Source organism: Theropithecus gelada, chromosome 12 (genome assembly GCF_003255815.1).
Source record: "Theropithecus gelada isolate Dixy chromosome 12, Tgel_1.0, whole genome shotgun sequence".
In the NCBI taxonomy this organism is placed as follows: domain Eukaryota; kingdom Metazoa; phylum Chordata; class Mammalia; order Primates; family Cercopithecidae; genus Theropithecus; species Theropithecus gelada.
The window spans coordinates 88,300,044-88,325,462 of NC_037680.1; the positions used below are offsets into that span (position 1 = coordinate 88,300,044).

General features: G+C 32.6%; 1 protein-coding gene across 4 annotated transcripts in view; it reads right to left on the bottom strand.

Moving 5' to 3' along the window:
- Positions 1–25,419, bottom strand: part of ERBB4 (erb-b2 receptor tyrosine kinase 4) — a 1,181,951-nt gene that overhangs the window by 249,931 nt on the left and 906,601 nt on the right. The gene's annotated exons all lie outside the window — the stretch shown is intronic.

The following is a 25,419-nucleotide window of genomic DNA, read 5'->3' on the forward strand; positions in this document are numbered from 1 at the left end:
ATTTTCTCTGAAGCAGGCTTTCACAACAGTGGCACTACTGACATTTGAGGCTGAATACTAGTTTGTTGTCGTGAAGTGTCCTGTGCACTTTAGGATGTTTAGTAACATTCCTGACTTCCATCCACGAGATAGTAGCACCCCCATCCTCTAGTCATGACAATGTCTCCAGACATGGCCAAAGGTCTGTCAACATCATCCCCAGTTAGGAAACACTGCTCTAATGCAAAAATGAGTGGTCTCAACACATAGAAACCCCACGCCTCTGGAGTATAAGGGTACCAATACGAGAGTTATTATTGCCAAAAGTGCTATTTGAAACTCTTATTAGGGTAACTCTGGTAGGAAAAAGGTCAGGAGAAGGATAAAGAATTGGTTCAGACATGTTTTCAGAATAACGACAAGAGTATTAGAATCAATAGTGTGTCTAAGCACCATATACTCATAAAAGAGGTTTGCACATGAAGCATTACGTGAAAAGTGGTAAACAGTACCAAAAAGGGATTAAGAAGAGATTGATTGGAAATCTTCATTCTTAAATGTTTTTGTAATGTATTGTTAGCAAAGATATAATTTTGAAACTGATCACTTCTTAGATAATTTTTTTCCTTGCTTAAACAGCAGTAGTTGTGATTTTTAACTTATTCTAGAGTAGAGCAGTATCTCTGAGGTTTCCGTGGTCAGAGTTCTTAATCATATGAGTTTTGTATACCATAGGAAATAATCTTGAGTGAAACACACAGGTGTTACCTAAAAAATATGTGACCATGAAGCCACAATGGATATCAAAACTAAAAAAGAACTTCCTGCATGCTCATGCTTTCCATAATAAAGCATTTTATATCTTGTATTTATATTTTTAAAAGAAATTATACTACATTTTCTTAAAAAATACTTTCTCTTGCTAAATAAAATTCTGCTCAGAGATACATCAGAAATATTAATGGTGGATGATCCTTAATAAAATCTTAAAAGTTTAAAAAGCTTATGAAAAAAATCTGTGTAACTTCTTGTATAAATGAAATCATGTCTTTTAAAGATCACGATTGCTATATTGTCATATAAAACTGCAGAAAAATCTAAAAAGGTAGTTCATCCTAAAGGTTGTTTCCTGACAGCTCAAAGTACTATAGTATACCGAAATGTTGCTATAATTCAACTAGATTTTTCTAAATGGGATTTTCTGCAGATATAAAAATCTCTGCTGAGAAAATTAAACTATAGTATGGACAAAAACTCATCACTGTGATATGTTTTTGTTTGTGTAAGATCATATTTTTGAGCATGCAAGTTAAATATTTATTTCGGGAAATATTTTATGTTTTAACCAAAGGTATAATTTTTAGTCCAAATGCTTAACATATCCCTGGAAACTCACTGTTATTGAAAGGGTTGTATTTTTGTTTCCTCAGTCCAATTTTTTACTGCAAAATATTTATGTATATTTGAGACTAGTGTCCAACATTTTGTCAACTGTAGATTCAGACCAACTCTAAACTTTCTCTGCTTATTTATTTTGCAAAATAATAGGTAGTATACATATTTATGTAAATATATGTAAACGTCAATGTCACTGTATATGAAAAGAAAATGCTCTATTTTGTTTTTTGTTTGTTTGTTTGCTTGTTGTTGTTGTTATTTTTTAGGAACAAACTTCCAGGAGAAGAAAATAATACCTCTCTTTTATTTTATTTTGGTGGAGATCAATTGCCATATAATTACTATACAGGCAAGTAATGCGCAAAATAAGACAGTCAAAAACTCAAGACAGTAATTTCTGTTTTTATAGTTAGAATTTACTTTCAGTATTTTCTCACAGCAATATTTTTGGTTTACTTGAATTTCTTTACTGTTTTCTTACCACTCTGCAGGAATGGTAGAGGTACAAACAACCTGAAGAAATAAAGTACTACAATTTCTGTACTTAAAAACCATACATAAGTGTTTTATTGAACATTTTAAGAGGCCACATTCTTCCTATTCCCACAGAATTTACTTTTGAAATGTAAATCATTAACCACAAACAAGCAACCAGTGAAATCAAGAGGAGGGAATATTCCATAAGACAACTTGCAGGTTCTTTTTTATTCAGTGAGTGCCATGAAAAAGGTTCTGACGTAGCTTAAGAAGACTTAATAGACATAGCAACTGGATAGAAAATGTAATCCTGGATTAGATCCTGGTTTAGACAAACCAGTTATAGAGTCTTTTTGGAAAACTTGAGAGATCTGAATATAAATTATATAGAAGATGAGAAGATAATTTGCTGCAACAGAAAGATGTGCACCATAAACTGAAAAGATGCGGTTTCCAAACAGTAGAACTTCAATATGAAAAAATCTATATTCATATATATCTACAAATATATCCTCAGATGCATAGATCTGGAATAATATAAAATAAAATTCTAAATAGTAGTTGTCTCTGGGTAGTATGAATACAGTGTTCTTATTTTTAATAATTTGTATTTTCTAAATTTTTATAATCCATTTATATTTCTTTTGAAATAAAAGTTTATTAAATTTAAGAAAAATGCAGAAAAAACAAATCATTGTCTAGAATTTAGTTTTGTTCTCTTTTTCTTGAATGTTTACTTTGCTTTTGTTTCAATTAAGATTTCATTTTGCTATTCCTTGTCCACTTTTACAATCTAAGTACTTTTGCATATATTTTCTATTCATTATAGTTTGATATGTCTGAGACATTTAATTACTATTATGTTTCTTACATATGCTTCTTAACATTATGTACCATAAAACCAAGATAATCTGAAAAGTTAATACTATTTTCACATTTCCTACTCCTCTGAATTTTTACGATTCCTAGATATTTGTAAGTATAGGATAGATATCTTTTTGTTTGTTTGCTTTTCCTGAGAGTTTACACTTAACTCCTTTTATGAGGACCCTTTGGGTAAAGAGGAAATAACAACCTAAGTTGCTTCTTTAAATGGCTGTGCATCTCTCCTTGGTCTAATGATGATAGTGGCTATTACCAACCAACCTGTTTCTGAGCTTGAATGTGATTGATTTTATTTTTTTTTTAGATGGAGTCTCGCTCTGTCACCCAGGCTGGAGTGCAGTGGTGTGATCTTGGCTCACTGCAACCTCCACCTCCCAGGTTCAAGTGATTCTCTTGCCTCAGCTTCCCGAGTAGCTGGGACTACAGGCAACCGCCACCACACCCAACTAATTTTTGTAATTTTAGTAGAGATGGGGTTTCACCCTAAAAGGATGTGATCAATTGATAGTTTACTTTATTCTGTGACTTGGAAATAGTATAATGAAACTGATATCCTCCCACCACTGAAGAAAGTAATCCCACAGGGATTCTGAATCACAAACGAAGTTTGCTAATTTATTTAAAAGCATATGATTTGGTTTTCATAATTTCATTTAGAAGTTCAGAGACAATGAAATGGATTAAATTCTACTGACTTGAATGCAATTATTTTATAAAAGAGCAGCATCTTTCCAAGCTATATTACTCATCATATATATATATATATATATATATATCAGAATATAAAATGTGAGACCTTATTTTTAAAAACATCCAAATATTTTCTTCCATTGTTCAGTTTTCTTTTCAGATATCAGACCACAAACAAAATGTAATAAAGTCAATATAATTTATGATTAAAACCCAAATGTTTTAAAAAACTATTTTGTTATACTCTTTCTATTTAGTATTATAAGGACTGGCTATCTTTTAAAAAAGAACAATAGTATTTTCTAAATTGGTAAAGCTGGTATTTTGATGAATATTGGAAAAAATGTTAATTCCATGATTCTACCTTTTTTTTAAAGGTAAGGCAAGTTCATCACCAAATAAAAGGTTTATTAAATTTTGAATATATGTGTATTTTCTTTACTTTTTTGAATACAGACTAATTTTCAACTAAAGATAAAAGAACCTGTAGTTCTATAAAACACTGATGGTATACTTCCAATTCGTAGTATTGACTATGAATCAAAGACTTTCACTTTTAGAAGCTTGTAGGTTAAACTAAATCATTTGAAGACAGGTCTTCAGGATTTGTTGCATCAGACATAGACTTGCTTCACTGCTTATCTATGGGCACTAAAGGTTAAACTGAAAATGCGTGCGTGTATTTTTGTTTTAAAGTATACAAGAAGGAAAAACAAACAAAGACAGGCTAGTCAGATAAATGTAACAGGGATTTTTTTCTTTTTTTAAAAAATAAACTTTGCAAATTGCAAAACATGGTAAAATAGTATCTCCAACATTACTACCTTATGTTAATTTTTCAAATTCTGTATGACTTTTCCTTATTGTGGCAGAAAGATGCTTTGGAGCTAGGCAAATCTATGTTTTAATCATATGTCTACTTCTAACCAATTGTGAGTTTACTGCCACCATCAAATAGTTTAAATACACATAAATACATTCTTTACCTAAGCTAGTACAAAAAATAAATGCAGAAGGAAATTATATAGTCATGTTTACATTCATGATATCTAATGAATTTGCTTCAAGATCATTTCTAGTATTATCATTAAATCAAATACCTTTAAGTTTAGGAATTATGCATCCCATTTTGGCCAGGATGGTCTTAGTTTATGCCAGTCTAATAATCAATAATGCCCCTTTTACTCTCTAAAGTGCGCCATGTGAGAAATAAATCAAATGTTTATCCTATATTTAGCCCAATCGAAAGGTATTTAGGATACCGTGAGTTAATAAGTATTTATCTGTATCTCTATATTAAAATGTGTATGTTGGGGTATGTGTGTATGTGTATATAGGATCAAAAAACGCTTCAGTTTACCTTTATGAAAGGGAATAATTTCTATGAAATCTGACATTTTCATTTTTAGTAGATTATTTCCAATTGAAAATAAGTGCATTGCTAATGACACTCTGTTGTGCCATAAAACCCATGAGTATGTGTAGGTGTGTGCATATATACACGTTCATACGAAAGTGTCTTAGTTTTATTTTCAGCAAGTTTTACTTTCTGGGAAAGTAAATTAATTACTGCATTTTATGAATGTATATGTAACTTAAATGGATATTTCATAAACTAGGGTCAAATGTTATAATTCTCCATAAAGTTATATTTCATTTAAAAAATATAACTAGTAACACTGGCCATCATCCTACATCCTATCGTTCTTCTGAAAATCTTACAGTGGCTATAGACAAAAGCATGAGTCTATCATTACCCAGAAGCCAAATGTATGCTCAGGGGTATATTCTGTTTTGTAAATTGTTCTTGCTGTAAGAAAAATATAGTTGATCAAAAACCTATTGACTCTCTATTAAAATAAAATTCTTATAATTCATTCATAATTACCTGCTGAGACAAAGAATATAACTTTGAAAACAATAACATTTTCAATATTTTATTAATTATGTGTATAATTTAAACATAGTAAAAGTCTGTTTCCATAAGAGAAACACATGATTTGACAGCCATCAGATAGTCACAGGTTTTATAGCATACAGGGTGTCACTAGCAATGCACTTATTTTCAATGGGAAATAATCTAACAAAAATTAGAATGTCAGATTTTCCTAGAAATCATTCCCTTTTATAGAGGTAAACCAAAGGCTTTTTTGATCCCAGAGACTACCTTTAAATTTAAATCATTTAGCTCGACTGAATGTGAACTTTCCATTCTAATAATTTCCAATACTTGTATATTTTATGATTAGAATTTAATTTTCACATACATTGTATAGTTTCACAATAACTATGTAACACATATCTTATAAACTCCATATTAAATATAAGAAAATAGAAAAGATGCCTGGATAACATAAATAGTAATGCTAACATTTTATGTATTGGAGTCTCAAGTCCATTAAACTTTCAGCTATTATATTTTTTCTCTTTCTAAAGATGATATATTTACACAAATATTTTTCAGGTATTTCTTCAATATCTATGCTTGATAGTAGAGAATACAAAATGCACATAAATGTATTTAGGGTTTTTCACAGAACTTTTGACTTTATATTTAGTTATATCTTAATATTTTACTTCTCTTTGGACTATCATTTTATCTGTATTGCTATATTCATTGTGATTTACTTTTATTAAATCCTTTACATGCTTGGGTGTAAAGTTTATAAGTGACATTCTTCTTTCAGCTTCAGTTTGTTTTCTCAGTGAGAAAACAGTTAAAAGGTTTTGTTTTTTTTTTTTTAAACTTAAATGGGATTTCCTTTAAGAAAGGTAAAGACAAGCAGTATCTATTATTACAGTGACAGTACCTATTGTACTGCTACTCTGTTCCGCCTTCCCCAAAACAGTTCAGATTTGAAACAAGAGACCTTGAAACACCAGGAGACATTGAAATTCCCCAGAAGACATTTTAAGGGTTACTGCCTAGGGCAAGGAGAGCTACATTAAGGGATTTCTTTTTCTCCTGCAACTAGTGCTCATTCTGACGCAGAATTCAACCTGCTTTATAAACGTGACACATCTTTTCTTTTTGAGCAAATGAAAGTGATCTTACAGTTTTTAGTTGATGAGACCTGGGGGATTACAATAGGTCTCTGTCCTTTGATTAAGGCTCAGGATTCCTCTATTACATTTCAAATATGACCAAAACTTTAAGTGCTGAAGTAAATGAATCACAATGTACTGTCCCCCTTCCTAAGCAAATTTGAATGTTTTGTGACTCGCCTTTATGTGTTAAAATCAATCTTTTTTTCAATATGTGAATGCAATATTTCATTCAATAACACAGTGTTGCAAACATACTTCAGTAGCAATATTGCCATTAAATGAATATGTAAATATAATCTGATTCTTTCATATCTAGATCAGCTTCTGAGAAAAAATTTCAAGTAGTTTCACAGCAAATCCTTCTCTTTACAGGTAACATCTACACATATCCATAGGCTTTTGTTCGTTTTTTCAAATTTTGGGGAAGTACATAAACTTATACACTCGACTTTCAGGCAAATATTCTCATGTTAAGGACACCATCCTCGGAATATATATAATCTATCTAGGAATTTCTACACCCAGGGTTTTCTACAACTAAAGTGTTGAAAAAGAATTATGCCAGGGAGAACTTTCCTTTTAACAGGATGTTTAAGAGGTCAGATGAAGTTTTGATGCTTTTATTAATTTTTCCACAGTTTATACCTATTATACAATATCATATATCTATATACTATACTAATACAGTACCTTTATAATTGTTTATATAGTATTATCTAGATAGAATATATATAAGGATCTGTTTAGTGACACAAGCAGAATATTATAAATATTTAATTACAAAATGAATTAACCATTAAGTATCACTGTGTCCTATTACTTACTTATTATATGGGCAAGGTAATATGAAGCATCAGAGCAAAAGATTTAAAAATCGAGGATTCAGTTCTTACCATTTCAGTTACATTACATACCAAAATTGTTCGGCATGATAAGGAATTTAAGTTTCATAATAGAGCAGAAAGTATTACATAAACACTGCTCTGTGAAGAAAAGTGGGAGAGGGATAAATTATGGCTGGCACCATTCTTGTTCCCATATTTAAAAAGTTTCCTTTGCCTTAAAATCTCCATTCATTCTATGCACTATAACTTCAGATACTTTGTTGCTAATAGAGAATATATTCTATGTATAAATTGCCTCTACCTTTATATGGGAGCATAAAACATACATGTTTGTGCCATGCTTATGGGGCACAACTACATAAGACAGATTTAGAGCAATTCCATTTTCAGAATGTTTGCGAACTTTTTTTTTTTTTGAGAAGGAGTCTTACTCCGTTTCCCAGGCAGGAGTACAGTGGTGCCATCTCGGCTCACTGCAACCTCTACCTCCTGAGTTCAAGTGACTCTCCTGCCTCAGCCTCCTGAATAGCTGGGATTACAGGCACCCACCACCATGCCCAGCTAATTTTTGTATTTTTAGTAGAGACAGGGTTTCACCATGTTGGCCAGGCTGGTCTCAAACTCCTGACCTCGGGTGATCTGCCCACCTCGGCCTTCCAAAGTGCTAGGATTACAGCTGTGAACCATCAAGCCTGGCCTTACAAACATTTTAAAATAATAGCTTGGTTTGTTTGTTTGTTTCCTTCATAGTCAATTCTGTATATAAAGCATTTTTGAATTTCTTTTTACTATACTTTAGATTCCCCAATCCTTGTTTTAGACTGAAAGAAAAAATTTTTAAAAATAAAATGCTAATAAAGAGGGAGTAAAGAAGTGTCTTTCTTGGGAAGTATCACTACTCTTTATTCAGATGATGTATTTTCTACTTACATTGGCCTGCTGGTCGCCTTTTTTCCTGCTGAGGAGACCTACGAGTGTGCATCGGGGAGTTAGTGGCCTTGACGCATACTGAAGATTTGGATGAAGTGAGATGGGAAAAGACTTTAAGAAGTGAATACAGTTGTAGGAAAAATACCAGGATTTTTGGACATCTATCTAGAGTCACTGGACATTTCTTGCAGGATTAATGAACAAAGTTCCTTTTACTAGATATTTTATATGTGTTATGTGAAATAATTCTTCCAATATAATTGATTATTGATGTATAGTGGATCTGAAGTAGGCTATACAACTTGTCCAAAGTCAGAAGCATTCTAACTGGATAGTGAAGCCTAGACTCTTAGTATATTTTTCTCTAAATCCTTTTTCCTTTAAAATATAATTATAAGGGCATATTAGGAAAATTATTCTGGTAGAAAGTTGTAAGATAGAAAATCAGGAAAAGGAAAAGAGATGCGAGAAAATTAGTTTAGCTGACTGTTTTAAGACTCCTCATGAGTAACAGTGAAAGACAGATTACGAAAGTTTAAAAGGAGATATGGTGAGAAAAAGTATTAACAGCAGTAAAACTGATTAAAAGTATAAACTTAACAGTGAAGAGAGAAAAAGCAAGCATCAAAAATGACTAGACCCCCATGCCTAAGGGAATATATAAAGGCCCATGATGCCTTATAGGGACGTGCAGAAATCAGGAGAGAGACAATTAGAAGGGAGAAGTTTTTAATTCTTTTTGATCTATGGATTTGAAGCACTAAAGAGTATCCAAAATCTATGTCATTCCATTCAACTTTTACAATTTCTGTATATATTTGTTGTTCTTTTTAATTTCAAGACCCATACCTGTGTTGATTTTATTAATAGCTTCACATTTTTAATTCAAGTGAGTCACAGACAACATTCTATTCCATTCCCTTTAAGTTTTTCCAATATTTTATTTATTCTCTAGGAACATTCAAAATCCAAAGGAAGAAAAATGTGGCTCAAGGGGCTTTATTTCTTTTCTACTTCCTCCCCCTTTCCCTTTTGCTTTGCTGACAGACTGTATCATTTTAGGTGGTTTCACATCTCTCATTAAGATAAATTCTACTGTTCCAAACTGTTTTTGTTCTTATCTTTTACTGACCTTTTGAGATTATCAGTTGCAAGAGGAACAAACCTTAAAAATATTTAATACATTTAAAAAACCTGTTCATAGTACTATTTGCCTTGGGTAACACATGTTAGAGTCAGATGCCTTAGTAAGGCTACGTGGATCTCATTGCTAATTCTTGTGCCTTAATGTCATCCCCCGTTTGGAGAATTTAAAGTTCGACATTAAATATTAAAGCTTAAAGAAAATTCTTTAATTGAAAAAGACAATTAAATATAGATACTCCAAAAGAGGCCCCGTCATATTCTTCTATAATTTGATAATTTTTTTTTTTTTTGAGACGGAGTCTCGCTCTGTCACCCAGGCTGGAGTGCGGTGGCGCGATCTCGGTTCACTGCAAGCTCCGCCTCCCGGGTTCACGTCATTCTCCTGCCTCAGCCTCCCGAGTAGCTGGGACTACAGGCGCCCGCCACCACGCCCGGCTAATTTTTTATATTTTTAGTAGAGACGGGGTTTCACCGTGTTAGCCAGGATGGTCTGGATCTCCTGACCTCGTGATCCGCCCGTCTCGGCCTCCCAAAGTGTTGGGATTACAGGCGTGAGCCACCGTGCCCGGCCAATTTGATAATTTTTATAGAAGCAATCTTATGTTCCAGATGCAAAGCTGTAAGTACTAATAAGTGGCTTCAATTTTATTGCCATCTCTGTGACTGACCTCAATTCATTCCATTTTGTTATCATGCTTACAAGAGTATTTGTTTTGACGACTTACGTGTCTTAGACTACACTTGATTTAGATATTTATAATTATTCTCTCTTGGATTCTATTTCAAACTAAATTATAAGCCCCATGAGGTTAGGACCATCATTTATAATTTTTGTTTCTTTTATCGCTCTAACTAATAACATTATCTAATAAGTTTATCAATAATTGTTATAAAGTGAATCAAGTAGTTAAGTGGGATATTTTAAGTAATAATGAGTTCTTAAAAATGCAACTCTTCCTCTTGATTTTACTCTTTGGTATTTGGAACAATTTTGGAAATAGCAAAATATTTTCTTTGCATTTATCTCTTAGTTTGTCTAAAACTGATCATTTTATTTCCATTCTCTTGATTCTTGAATTAACTCTCATCACATTTTTAGTCTCTGCCTCTTCACTAAATCAGTTCTTATCAAGGTCATCAATGGTTTCCTTACTGCCAAATCAAACAGTAATTTCTTAGAGCTAATCTTAATCTCGTGGTAGATTTTCATACAAATGATCAGTTCTCTTTTCTTGAAACACTGTCCTCCCTTGACAGCCATCCTTTTCCTAGTTTCTTCCCTGTCTGGTCAGTCCTTTTCACTCATTTTTTGCTATTTGCTCCGTATTACCCTGACCTCTAAATATAGGAAAGTCTCAGGACTCAATCATTGGATTTCTTCACTTTCCTACTTATGCCCTAGATGGGATGTACCATCCATCTCTTTATCTATGTAATGATAAGCAAGAATATTCAGAGATTGAAGGTAAAATAAAAGAATTTCTATTTTTATAATCTCAAACATAAGTGCTTTAAGTGCTGGAATTGTGTCACAAACACTTTCTTATGTTTTAGAGTCTAGTTTATTGTCTCACGAAAAGAAGCACTAAATACATGTTACATGAATAAATAACTGAATGAAAGTTTACTTCCATAAATATTTACAAACTTTTTATCTTAAATCAAACCTCAAAAGCACATATATCCTTCAACAGTCTCAGAACTCCCTATATGTTTTTAAACTTAACAAAAGTATAATTCTAAAATATCTTTAATGGAAAGAAAATGAGAAGAGTTATTTATGAAATATTTAAAGTATTTAAAGAAATAAAGTATTATTTCTTTAAATACTTTAAATATTTAAAAGAGTTATTTATGAAATATTTAAAGAAAATGACAAGAGTCATTTCTCTGAAATGAAGCTGATACATGTTTAATATTTGCTTATTCCAAATTTCATAGTACTTGGTAAAATAATATTTTCTCCTAAAAGCAGTGAAACTAATCCTGAGACGAGTTGTTATTTTTCTTTGCTGGTTTTAGTTTAGTTTATCCCTCACCCTGACCATATTGTGTCCAAGTCCCAGGCTGACTAAAGCAACAGTAGTTCCTACTGCCCTGCTCCCTAACACATTCCAATTTAGTGAGTTTTAAAATGTTAAGTAACAACTTCCTCAGCCTCTCTGCATCTTGGTGTAAACATACAACCAAATTCTTGCCAATGAAATGAAAGCAAAGGTTGACCATAGGGAATTCTGGGAAAGAACAGGTAGAGCTGATGAAGCCGATTCCTCTACTTCTGTCCTTGGATGTAATGCTTAGAGCTGCGGCACTCAGTGTACTATCAAAACAGAAAGATAATAAAATGATATAAGTTCTAGTCCTGTTGTTACTGATCCATGGAACCCACGGCAACAGCTATGCCATTTCTAGACTACTGTTATGAAATAGAATAACACATAAAACTCTTGGGTGAACCCATTACTGTTTTTACTTGTAGGCAAGGAAGATACTAACTGAAAAGTTAGTATGAAAAGTGACTATGTCCAAATTTTTTCACTTTTCCTTTTTTCTTGCATTTTAACTGTCAAATGCATCATCTCAAGATACTTGGATTTTTAAAAACATAAATGAAGTCAATGGCCCTTTCCTTTCTTGTTAACACTTACTATCTCTGGTGCTTCTATTATGTCTGCTTCATCGTCCCACTCTCCTGGTCATTGACTAGGTTTTACGTGTATCAGACTTTTCTGAACCCTTACATTGGAGGGGGACAGAGGTGGGAGGAAGTGCCTCACACATTTATAAGTAACACTAAGTAGAAACTTGTAGAGCTTCCTCAAGGATGCTGCCTCTAAATTGTGGAATTTAAATATGCTATAATAGATAGGATATTATGTGTCATCCATTTTCAAGTAGTGATAAAATTCAAAAGTAGTAAATGTTTCCTGAACTTACACACCTCAAGCAAATATGTACTGAAAGATCAATAAAGAGAACATGAAGAAACACAGCTCTTCATTAGCATTTAATTTGGCAAAACGCGAACATCCAAGTTTTCTAATTTCTGGATCCATAGTAGATTGGAAGTAACCCAAGGAAAAAATGAGAGGGTGAGACTGTTTCTGCCTCCACAGGGGACTTGGCGAAAAGACAAACAAACCCTCCTTTCACAGAGGCTTTTGGTCATTGCACCCCACTTTAAATAATGTTTTTAACTTAGAATTGATTAGTTTTTGTATTCTAAGAGGAGGTTTATTGTGACTGAATTCACAAAAACACATTTTAAAGCATTTAATAACAATGTTTAGTAATATAACTCCTTTCTAAACTTATATAAACACCCAACCCCTAATTAGAACACATTTCTAATTATGGGGAAACCCATTTTTTTCAAAAGCTATTGCCTAGACGATGTTATGATTCTGCAGATGCTCTGAATACAGATTCACAGCCTCCAGATAATGTAAGAGAAAAAAAATCAAAACTAAGCATTTAAAACAACATTGAAATAATATAATACCAAGACAACTTTATACTTTGCCTGAAACCATTTCATTTACATGCAAAAGAAATATTTACTACTAAGGAAAAAACCCACATCTATATGAAACATTCTCTTCCAAGCTAGAATATTAATTTTCCAATCTGTTCTTTGTCTTTTTTAATTATTAAAATTGTGTATACTATTAACAATCAGCCATATGTAATGCTATGTATTGTTTATGGACATCCAGCAGAAGATCTTTTAAAATCTCTTTGTTTTCTAAATGGTCATAAGAAAATCATCTAAAAGTAATTTGGAATAAACATAGTGCCTTCCATTTAAGTTTCCTAAATGAAGTATATCTATAAACTTTCTTCTTTTCAGTCTTTGAACTTTCAGATTGTGTATCTTTATTTTTTCATTTAGAAAATTATCTAAGCAAATGACTTATCTTTACTTATAATCATGCCAATTGAGTTTATGTGAAATCTAAGTTTTTCTTAGAGCCAAGGGGGAGGAGAGTAAGAGATAGCAGTTACTGGGTCCTAAATTCACCCTTTGTCACTGAGTTAGTTGCTGAAAAACACTAACATCTCTTCTTGAGTACTTATTGGGATCACTAAGTATGTTAGTATTTAGCTATTTGCAAATAGTCAACAACAAACAAACAAATGAATCTAAAGAACAAAAGTGTAAATTTAAGATGATATGCATTGGGCACTTTCTTATAAAATTCATGTCAGTTATCCTTTATTATCAAGTAATGACATCTGTAATAACTTAAAGAGAAAAAGAGAGAGACAGAGAGAAGCCCTCACAATCTATTCTTAGTGTTTTATAAAAGGATTAGGCATTGCTATGACTAAGTTATTCTATAAATATTATTTATAATTTCAAAACTACATAGGATCAAAGCCATCCTGTGAATTTTATATATATATATATATATTTCTTATTCCTCCATAAAAATAAATGATGTTGAAATATTACAGATACAAATATTACAGATGACCATCTAGGATTACTTGAAACCAATTAATAAATCAACAGACTTTCAAAAATTAAACTTCTTTATCCATCAAGATCTCTGTATAACACGATTAATGGCACCATAAATGAAACTATTAAGCTCATTAGAAGAAATTTCTAAGTTATGCAGTCTTTGGCAACTTTTGGTGAAAAACTTGCAGCCATACTTTGATGGAACTTGTTTAATTTTAGATAGCTATGAAAGATAATGATCTGTTATAAATTTATGTATTTTATAATGACACTATAATTCAAATGTTTTTTAACTCATGTTGTAACTCCTGTGATATTTAATGTGTTTTCTGTTTGACTTTTTGAATAGCAATTCACATATATAAAAAAGAAACTTGAATGTTTTCATGTATTTTAATTAATCCCAGCTAAACATACTTTTGTAATGCAGATACACATACATATATATGTTATTTATTTTATAATTTGTAAAAGGCAAAAAAAATAGGGATCACCTATCTTTCAATAGGGAGTTAGTAGTAAATTGATACTAGAGAATACTAGGCAATCATAAAAAAGGATTATGTCTGTTGATCTGGAAGGCTGTCCATAAAGTACTATTAACTGAGTAAAGTTAGTTACTGAATAATGTGTAGAGTATGCTCCCTTATCTGTAAACAAAAACCCTTATTATTGTATATATGTATTAGTATGTAGAGAAATGTGTGGAAGGACTAATGTGTAGACATAACATATACATTTCTATTTAATACTCTGAGCATGTATTACTTTTGTAATTTTAAATTTTATTTAAAAATATATTTTAAAAAAAGAATTAACCTTAAAAGACAGAAAGAGGGAAAAAATAAAAAATACCCAAAATATGATGAGTTGGTGAGCTTTAACCATCAGGATGATGAGCTCTATATTTACTTGCTTTGGATTTAAAAGAAAGGCATATGGGACAAATTGCTAAGATCAGAACCATTGCTTGAAGATAAATTTAGTTACATAAGTACAATCAGAAGCCAAAGAGATTTTATTTGTAAGGGAATTCCATCATAATTTCTTATTTGAAAGCATACAAAAACTGAAATAGGAAAAATATTTCATGATGTACTGATTTACTAGTAATCTGTACCTGCACAGTTGCACAATTGCTGATGTTTGTAGTAATGATGTGATTTGGAGTAATTATTATATATCAGCATTTTGCAATTAACGCTACAGGTATGGAAATTTATTAATGTCTCAGAACACATACAGGATGCTGTTAGATTCTGATTATGTATTTAACAGTCTTCTAATTTAATGAGTCTAGAGTCACTGAGAGCAAACCACAACCTGTTATTTTCCATGCAAAAGTAAAATAGATTGACCTTCAAGTTAGAGACATGTAAAGAAACACATTGCAAATTATTGATGATTTGTGGATTAATGTCAGAATATTTTAAATGCAAAAATTAGCCCAGTTTGTATTTGAATTTAATATTTCAGACCATCTCTCTCCTCATACAAATACACCTCCTCCCTTTTGGCAAGATGATTGCATCTACAACCTCAAAGAGAGTTTAGAATTTTACATAAACTCAATGTTTTCTTACAAAAGTTGTACATTTATCTGTATCTTTATCCTGTAATTATTTTCTCCAATAAAATAATGAAGGAGGGAATATTTTCTTCTCTAAGACTAATCCTTTCAGATTTTCTTTGCCTCTTAATTCTTCTGATTCTTTTTTAAGGAAATTTTTATAATTAATAATCTCTTCTCTCTCCTGTGTCTCCAGCCTCTCACACTCTATAAAATCTTCCAAAACAGACTCAAAATTTCACCCTTTCTCAAAATATCTTTCTCTTGATATTATTCCCATTCCAACTATTTCACAATCTCTCTCTCTTCTCTCTCATCTACATTTCTCAAAAGATATCAACACTTGGAGAAACTTCCATATCTGTATATTAAATTTCCCATTTAGCATCACTTGAATATGTCAAAGTCACTGCAAATTCACCACATCCGAAACTAAACACAGGATGACTAATTTAGCACCCTTCTACTGTGACAAATCTCAGCTAATGTTACCCCCATCCATCCAACTTTGCAAGCCAGAAGCCTACAAAAAAAAAAAAAAAAGATTAACAGTTTCTTATCCCAATTCCTTCATATCCAGTTAATCACTAAGTATGGTATTACATTTTAAGTTCTAAATATTTTTTGAATCTTAACACTTCTCTCCATTCACTCGAATTTCTGGCTCCCCAATTCCCTGATTACTTATTCCAATAGTTTTAGCCAGCCATTCACATTGATAAAACTAAATATTTACATTACCAACAACTGATTAAGTTAGAAGGTCAATACTTGCTTCTCAATCAGCATATGGACTCACTCCCTTCTAGAACATTTTCTTCACTTGGCTTCCGGGGCTTCACTTTACCTGATTTCCTCCTACCTCCATCCATTCTGTCTCAATTTCCTTTGCCATACTATACCTTTCTCTTCTGTTCTGCTCGTATAAAGTATGGAGTATTCTAAGGCTTGGGCAGTTTTCATCAACGCTTTCTACATATGGAATCTCATTTAATGTAACAAATTTAAATATGAATGATGACCCAGACTCCTCCCTTGAGCTCTACAGTATTATATTTATTTGCCTACACAAAATCTTCACTCAAATATCAAATAAACATCTCCAATTTGTTATAACCTTAACAGAATTTTTTATTTTCCTCAATTTGTTCTATTTCCTTTTGAGTCTTCTCCATCTCAGTTTATGACATCATTCTTACTCAGTTACTCAGGTCAAAAACCCAGGTGTCATTTGTTGTATTTTTCTTTTCTTACCATCTGCATATCACATAATCATTTATAATTTTCCTCATAATAAATAATCGTGCATGTAAATAATATAAACCAATATTAAATAATATTTTCTCTTTCCCTACACAATGAATTTTATTATATTAGGAATTATGTTAATTTTTCTCTCTATTCTTTCATCAGTATGTTAGCCAACATTTAACATGTAGTAAATACAATGAATATTTATTGGCTGGATATTGTTAAAAAACATATATGGAGGAGGGTTTTTGTTTTGTTCTGTTTTCTCCTGTTAAAAACAAATAAAATATAGTATGTTTGACTGTGTCGACAGTGGGAAGAATTTTTCTTGGGAGAAATCACTTTTTACCGAAACAACCAGAGCAAGATGATACACAATCTAAGATTCATAACCTATCACCTACAATCGTTACTACTTCCAATCAGTTTTGCCCAATCCCATAAATCCTATAGTATGATCTAGTGACAACAAGGAAGTGCCTGCCAAAGTCCAGCACTATATTGTCTTCTATTTTATTTTATTGTCCATGAGATTTGAATTCTTACTTGTACTTTTGATGAGGGAGGCTGGGGATGGTAGCATTAATGCAATTAGGAACAGGTGAAAGTTGCTCTCATATGAAACCACAACTTTTTCAAAGCTCTGCAGAACCTGAAAATAACTCTCACTTTAGAAAATACTTTTAAAAACTGTGCCTATATTTGTCTATATATGTCTTAAATTAGTATATCTGATGTATTTAAAAAGTTACGTTATTTACAATTATAGGAGTACATGCTTAGATCATGGAATTTATTGGTCCAGGGTAAAATACTCTGTGTGAGAACTGCATTATAAAATCCTATACAGAGGTAGGCTTAATAGGTAAAAATTAAAACTAAGAGAAAGACATCGAGTGATTTTTTTGTAAATTGCTGAATTACTCTGTTTCATCATTTATGAATGACAATAGTGACTACTGTTTTTATATGCTTGTCATAAATATTAAATGTCATAGTGTAGCACACCTGATATAGATACATATTAGGATTTTCTAAAGGTGGCAAAAACAAGCTCCTAGCTACGTATAAGATTTTGGAAAAAGCATCAGTACTCTGAGAAAGAAATAAAAACTGATGTTTTGGTTTTCCCTTTGGTCCTTTTTTTCCTGGTGTGTGGAACAATATAGCTATTCTCTCTGGGATTTGAACTCCAGGATTTGGAGGTCAGAGATTGAACAAAGGAGTAGCTTTGTAAATTTATCTTGCTTTGTTCAGAAAAACATGGTATTTTTCCCTCAACAAGTAAACTTTTTATGGTAAAAGGTTTTTGTTGTTATTTTATTTTTACTCTACTAAAAGTAACTATAATTATTCCATAAATGACTCAAGCATATGGAACGCTTTACACTGAGCAGAAGAACAGAATGCTATAAAAATTACAATGGCTACAAGCATTCAGAGTTTATTAGAGGTGAGGTTCCCTTTCCTTATCATTCATTCTTTAGTACTAAGTTACTGCAAAATTATAATGAAATTATACCTCTTTGGGTTTAAGGGTAGATGATGGCAGAGAAGGAAATCACTGTAAGGGAATTTTGTTGATAAATCAAAGCACTCTGCTAATTAGCTCCTGCCTATATACATAGTATAGAAAAATAATTGTATGTTTATGAAAAAATGATTAATTAGGGAATATGCTGAGGTAATAAGAAAAAGGCATGAAGAGAGCAATTTGAGTTAATATCTACACATCATTTTATGTAACCACATCACAGAAGGGGGTCTCAGTTAATTAGATTCCCCTAGTTAAATAGAAAATATGAAAAAGGTACTTACTTAGAATCTAATACAATATATGCCTAAATTATATGATAAAATAAGTTCAACTCTTTTCTAAATATATGGCAGACATAAAAACAGAAACTTTGGTGTCTACTTAAGAAATATTTTTGGTTAAGTATTGTTCATTTATAAAAACTGAAACAACGTTCTAATTAAAATATGGGCTATAAAACAAATTTAAGAAGATCTATGATATATAATTCCAACCCTTTGAGTAATGTTCAATTTTAAAAGTAGGCCATATTGGGAATTCTAAATGCAGACTCAAATGATCATAATTTAGTCTTCTCTTATAGAAGTTTATGAGATCTGTGTGCACATATAAATATACAGGTATATGCAATGGGTTCAGGCAAACAGATGTTTTTCCTCGACTCTAGCTCATTCCATCTGTAACCTATTGAAGCTGATGAAATAAACACCCTTCTGTGAATATGCAAAATCATTCCCTCCACTGTTCTTATTTTGTATAAAACTATTACCAAAATTGAACATTAAATCAAAGTCTCATGATGACTGGGCTGGAGCAGTGCTGTCCAATAGATATATAATACAAGCTAAATAAGTGATTGAAAATATTCTAGCAGACATATTTAAGAAGATGAAGTTAATTGCATTTATTTACCCAATATACCCATATTATTAACATATCAACATGTCACTGATATAACACATTATTAATAAGATATTGTACATTCCCTTTTCCATACTAGTCTTCCCAATCCAGTGTACTTTTTACAATTACATAGAATCTCAATTTGCTTTAACTCCATTGAAAGTGCTCAATGGCCATATGTGGCTAGTGGTTACCATATTCGACAGTGCAGGTCTAGAGCAATCTTGAAAGAGACTTACAGGTCTGACGACTTAATGAAAAGGTCAAAAATTTGATATTAACCAGTGAGTACTTTAATCAGGATTCTGTCTGTGAGGTACTGCTCAATAATGCAGCATGAGCACCTGGAACCAACATGGACACTGAGAACTTACCTTACAGTATATAAATGTACAAAGAGAAGCCTGGTTTTAGTTCCAAGATAATACCTTATTGCTTGCTCTAGGGCCTTTGGGGGCAAGAATATGATAGTAAATTATTTGAAGATAGTTTGACCAATTGATCTCTCATACATAAAGGTGCCTTTATATGGCAAAGTTGCATGACCCACAGAATAATAATAACATTTCCTTCAGGACAAGAAAAAACAAGAATGGCACCATTGGAAATATTATATGATCAAGTCCCCAGGGTAAGCAGATGTGCTAGACAGAAATCAAAAATTGCTCCCAGGATTACAGCCACTGAAATATACACATACTTTTCCCACTGATTTAAATTGTAACCCAGGTGCTAATGTGAAAGGATTTTGCAGATGTAATTAAGGTCCCAAATTTCTTGACCTGAAGATAGAAAGACAATCAGCAAGGGCCTGACTTCATCCCATGAGCCTTCAAATCTGAGTCTATTGATTAGAGAGAGAAAATCTAGGAGATTCAAAGAATAAGGGGATCTGAAGCATTGTTGCTGGGTTTTGAAGATGGTAGGGGTGAGGTGGGAAGGGCTGGTTCATGACAACGAATACGTATGGCTGCAAGGAACTGAGTGCAGTCCTGGCTAAGAATCAGCAACAACTTGGGAACCTCAGTCCTACAACTTCAAGCAACTTGGCTCTGCCAACAACCTGAATGAACTTGGTAGTGGACTCCAAGCTCTAGATGAGAACACAGGCCAGACAGCACCTTGATTTCAGCCTAGTGAGAAGATAAGAAAAAAACCCAGCTATGCCATGCCTGTAATTTTACCTGTGGAACTATGTTTTGTTTTATTTGTTTATTATACTTTAAGTTCTGTTTTATTATACTTTAAGTCACTCAGTGACTTTGAGTGTAACATTGACATTTTAGGGTCTCTAGAAGCTTTGGTAACAATGTCTGAGCATTTTGCTATCAATGTAAAAGCCACTTTTACAACTTTGTAATACTAACTACTTCTGTTAAAGTAACCCCTTTAACTGTATGAGCAGTAATTAACAACTGAGCTGAGATGTTTTTGTTCTTCCCTTATAATTCTGTGATAACCTTGGTATTTTATGGGTACTGGGAAATGGGGAAAAAATCATGTGGAATAGAAGAGATTCACACACTCTCCTTCACCTCTTCAAACTCTTTTTAATTCAAAAGTAAATTTAATATACAGAACTTGGTGGACTGAGGATAGACTTATAATAAAGGGCTGTGTGCTTTTATTTATTGGACTTCAGGATCATAATACAACTGCCACTCATCTAAGGTAACCATCTATGGAAGATTTTGACTGTTTGATTTGGACATAAGTTATGAACTAAGTTCCTTGGGGGCAAAACAAACAAGGAAACAAAATGTGCCAATTGTGAAAGTGGTGCCAGTAATATCATATCATCTCTCTCATATATCACATGTGGGTCACACTGCTAAAGGATTAAACTGTTATGTGACCTCTTAGTTAATAACTTCTATACCATAAAGTAAAAGTATGACACAGGCATTAAAATATGACAAGAATATAAAATGTTTCAAATAGCTGCCCACAGGAGATTTAGATAGTTGAACTTAGTTAAATGGCTTCATTTTATATTGTGAAGCACCTAGAATAATTGATTTGGAGCAAGTAGCTAGATAAAAATGCTTGATATCTAGTTGTTTTAATAATGTCACAAATTTGAAAAGAGTTATTAGTCAGTTTACATGTGGACTGCTAACTAACATAAAGACATGTTTTGCCGATAGAAACTTGACTTATTGAGATTAACAAATTTCAGCCCTAATAGGAGACTGAGATTAAAAGAAACAAACAAACAAACAAACAACCGAAAAAACCTTTGGATATATATTTGACCAAGAATCTACAATGGATTAGAAGCAAATATTCTATTCCATCAGAATCTATATGAAAATAGCATGTATGCAAGCTAAAATAAATAATATACAAACAAGAATGAAAAAAAATCTTGCTAAACATATTTTTTTATAGGATTATTGAGGGAAAAGGAAAACCACCAAAGGCAAATACTATTTTTAAGGCACTTAATTCAGATAAGGGAAGTAGGGAGAGGTTCTAAAATATCAAGTATTATTTTCATTATAAGCAGCATATTCTAGGAGACTAAAGGTAAAAAAGAAATTCTATTCTATCTTATCAAATCTTCCTGAAAGAAATTCCAGCAGCAGCCTATAATATAAATGGAGTGTGGAAATCAACTCATAAATTGTAGGCTTGCGAAAGAATAACATCGCGTAGAAAATGAAAGTTGATCAAGACTGGAAACATTTCACCTGCTTTCACTTAAATCTTCTTCCCCCCTGGCCCTGCTCCCGCCCTGCCCCCACTGGTTTAGGAAACAGAATACAGTATAATGGGGTGGAGGGAATATGGGAATATGAACACTAAATACTTTGAAATGGCCACATTGACATGCTCAATGTAATTTTCTGTGATTAAAAAGAAACTAGACATTTGGATAATCCACCAGTTAAAATACGGTTTAAGAAACTCAAAACAATTACTTTCTTTGTTTTCCATAGAGGAGGGAGGAGGGGGACAGTGTCTCGCTCTTTCGCCCAGGCTGGAGTGTAGGGGCATGATCATGACTCACTGCAACCTCCGCCTCTCAGGTTCAAAAGATTCTCCTGCCTCAGCCTCCTGAGTAGCTGGGACTACAGGCATGTTCCAGCACGCCCGGCTAATTTTTTGTATTTTTAGTAGAGACGGGGTTTCAACGTGTTAGCCAGGCTTGTCTCGATCTCCTGACCTCGTGATCTGCCTGCCTCGGCCTCCCAAAGTGCTGGGATTACAGGCATAAGCCACCGTGCCCTGCCCCAAACAATTATTTTCCTTTGTAGTTTTTGTCCTCCTATTATGTAAGATTCACTTACGTTAATTCACTTACATTAATTGACAGATGCTTTGAAAAACTATGATGAAATTTAAAAATAATATTACTAAATTAGTGCTCTCCTTTCAATGAAATACACGCCCACCTCATCTCAGAGAGGTAAGCATTTTTTGCAGTACTGAAGACCTGAAAAAGCAGATACTTGTTACTTTCACGTCTTACCCAATCTGCATCAAAATGTTCCATGATCATACACTTTTGCAAGGCATCCAGGCTAAATCCTTCATGTAAATTTCAAACTTTCTTATAAACATCCCCTGACAAGTCAGTTGATTCTGACAAGTCAATTGATTCTGACAAGTCAATGCAATTGACGAATGGAGTCGCATTGCATTATATTTAAGTTCTAAATAGGCATTAATTAAATATATCTAGAGTTTCCTAAAAGGAACAATTAACTATTGCTATGAATTATTTTAAATTATTGTTGTTAGAAGTTTGGTATAATATTGAAATGCTTAAAACCTGAGTAATTTTGATATATCAATCCTGTAGTCACTAATCTACTGGATTAATGCCTTGTTGATATGTAAATTACTAACTTTATGAGGTTTTCAAAGTGATTATTATGCCAACATTTCAACTGCAGCAGTAAGTACCACCAATGAATATACTCTGTATGCTGTATGCATTATCTCATGTAATCTTCCCACCAATCTTAAGGGTTATAAGAATTCTCAGTTTCAAAATGATCATTATACTTCCCATTTTACAGATAAAAAACATGATAGAGCCAATATTTGAACCTAAACATTCAAGAACCCCTGCTTTTTACCTATATTGTGGGCTACAGGTGATTCTTCTTAAATATGATGGGCTGTACTTTCTGTATTATCTATAAACAGTGACTGGTCATGGTCACCTATTTGTGATAAAGCTAATCTGAACTAGGTGTTTTAGTCTGAGATTACTGGAATCTCAGACTGAATATGTCCTGGAAACCAAAGCAGGCAAGAGGATTAATTCCAATCATGCTTTTGTTTAAATTTTGAAAATATTAAATCTAAACAAGGTACACTATGATTTTGAGTTAAATAACCTCAATTACAAGCATTCAGGATAACAAGTGATCTATCAATGTGGTTTTAACCTTTTCTCTACCTCTACATATCAGCCAATGACCTACCACAGTTAGTATCAGTGGCCAACATTGTAATCGAGATTCTGAAGGTGAAGAGAGAGAAATGCTCTCTCTTCCTTCAAGGAGCCCATCAAAAGAGCTTTAGGCACACATCAAAGCTCCCCGTGTGACTTTAGAGACTCTTTAAATCAGTGCTCTCCTTTCAGTGAAATACACACTGGGAAGCATGTTCTCTCATCCCCAAGGTTTGAGAACTTTTGATACATAGAAATATAATAAATAATAATACTTATTGAGTGATTTCTAAGCCAGGCACTGTTCTAAGGACACATTCAATCTTACAATTTATGAACTGTATTAGTATTCCCATTTTATGCATAAAGAAAGTGAGGCTCAGATAATTTAAGGAACTTACCCACCATCACACATCTAAAAATGGTAGAGACTGACTCTGAACTCAGAAAATCTGATTCTAAAGATGGAACACTTAACCACTGTACGACATTACCCGTAACTAGTCCACTGGAATAACTACATAATTATAAGAAAATCATCAAAGCAAATGTGAAAACTGTTCAAACTGATAATGCAGTTGCTCTGCCAAGGTCTCAAGAAGGAAAATTTCTTTCACAAATATAGGAACAATCTAAGATGAACCTTGGTTTATGAAACTATACTTTAGATCTTAGGCATTCTCTCCCTCTCTCTAATGTTTTCATACTTTTACTTTGCTCTAAGTAACTATACTAACTAGTCTTGATTGTGCCCAAGTGTCACAGTGCCACTGTTGTAGAAATCAATTTACTCTAGCACATGCTTCACTTTCTTTTTGGAATTTAATTTTTTTATTCATTAAAATGATATATTAAGATGATGTATTTATTTTAAAAACATGTAAAGTCAGTAACATATGCATGAAGAAATTATGACTAAATTCAGTGACACAGATGAATCTCATAAATATAATATTTCACAAAAGAAGCCAGATGCATAGAATACACACTGTATGGCTAAATTTACATAAAGTGAAAAACCAGGCAATCTGAACTATGGTGTTAGAATTCAGGACAGGGGCTACCCTTGGAATGAGGTACAAGGTAGCTTCTGGGGCTCTGTTGCCATCTTGTTTCTTGATCTGGTTAATGGCTACACAAATGTTTCATTTTTGGAAATTCACTGAGCTTTAAAATTATGTTTTGTGTACTTTTACACTATGTATACTTTAATACAAGGGTTTATATTAAAAGGCAATACTTCATCCAAAATTCACATTTTGTTAACTTTAGTACTACTTTCTCTCTCCCAAAAGGATGTAATTAATTTGTTTCGTAAATAAATCTAACAATATCTCTACATAAGATGGTAAAGTTACTATTTTCTCATATAGGAAATGTTTTATGAGATATTTTAAAAGTCAGATTTATTGAGGTATAATTTATATACAGTAAAATGTACAGTTCTACAATTTTTGATAAGCACATGCTTTTGTACAACCATCACCACGATCAAGATAGAAGCATAGTTCCATTATCTCCTCAAATTCTCTCCTTCCCTTTTCCAGTCAACCTATACCCCAGTCTCCAGCTCTTGGCAACATTTCTGTCCTGATAGTTTCACCTTTTCCAGAATGCCATGTGAATGGAATCATACAGTATGTATTTTTTTAAGTCTGGTTTATTTCACTTAGTACAATCTATTTGAGATCCATCCATGTTATTGGGTGTATCAGCAGTTTGTTCCTTTTTATTCTATTGCTCAGTAGTGTTACAATATATAGATATGTCACAACTGAAGAACATTTCAGTGGTTTGCAGTTTTCGGTGGTTATGAAAAAGCCACTACAAACATTAGTATATAGGTTTTTGTGTGGAAATGAGTCTTATGTTTTGTTTTTAAAT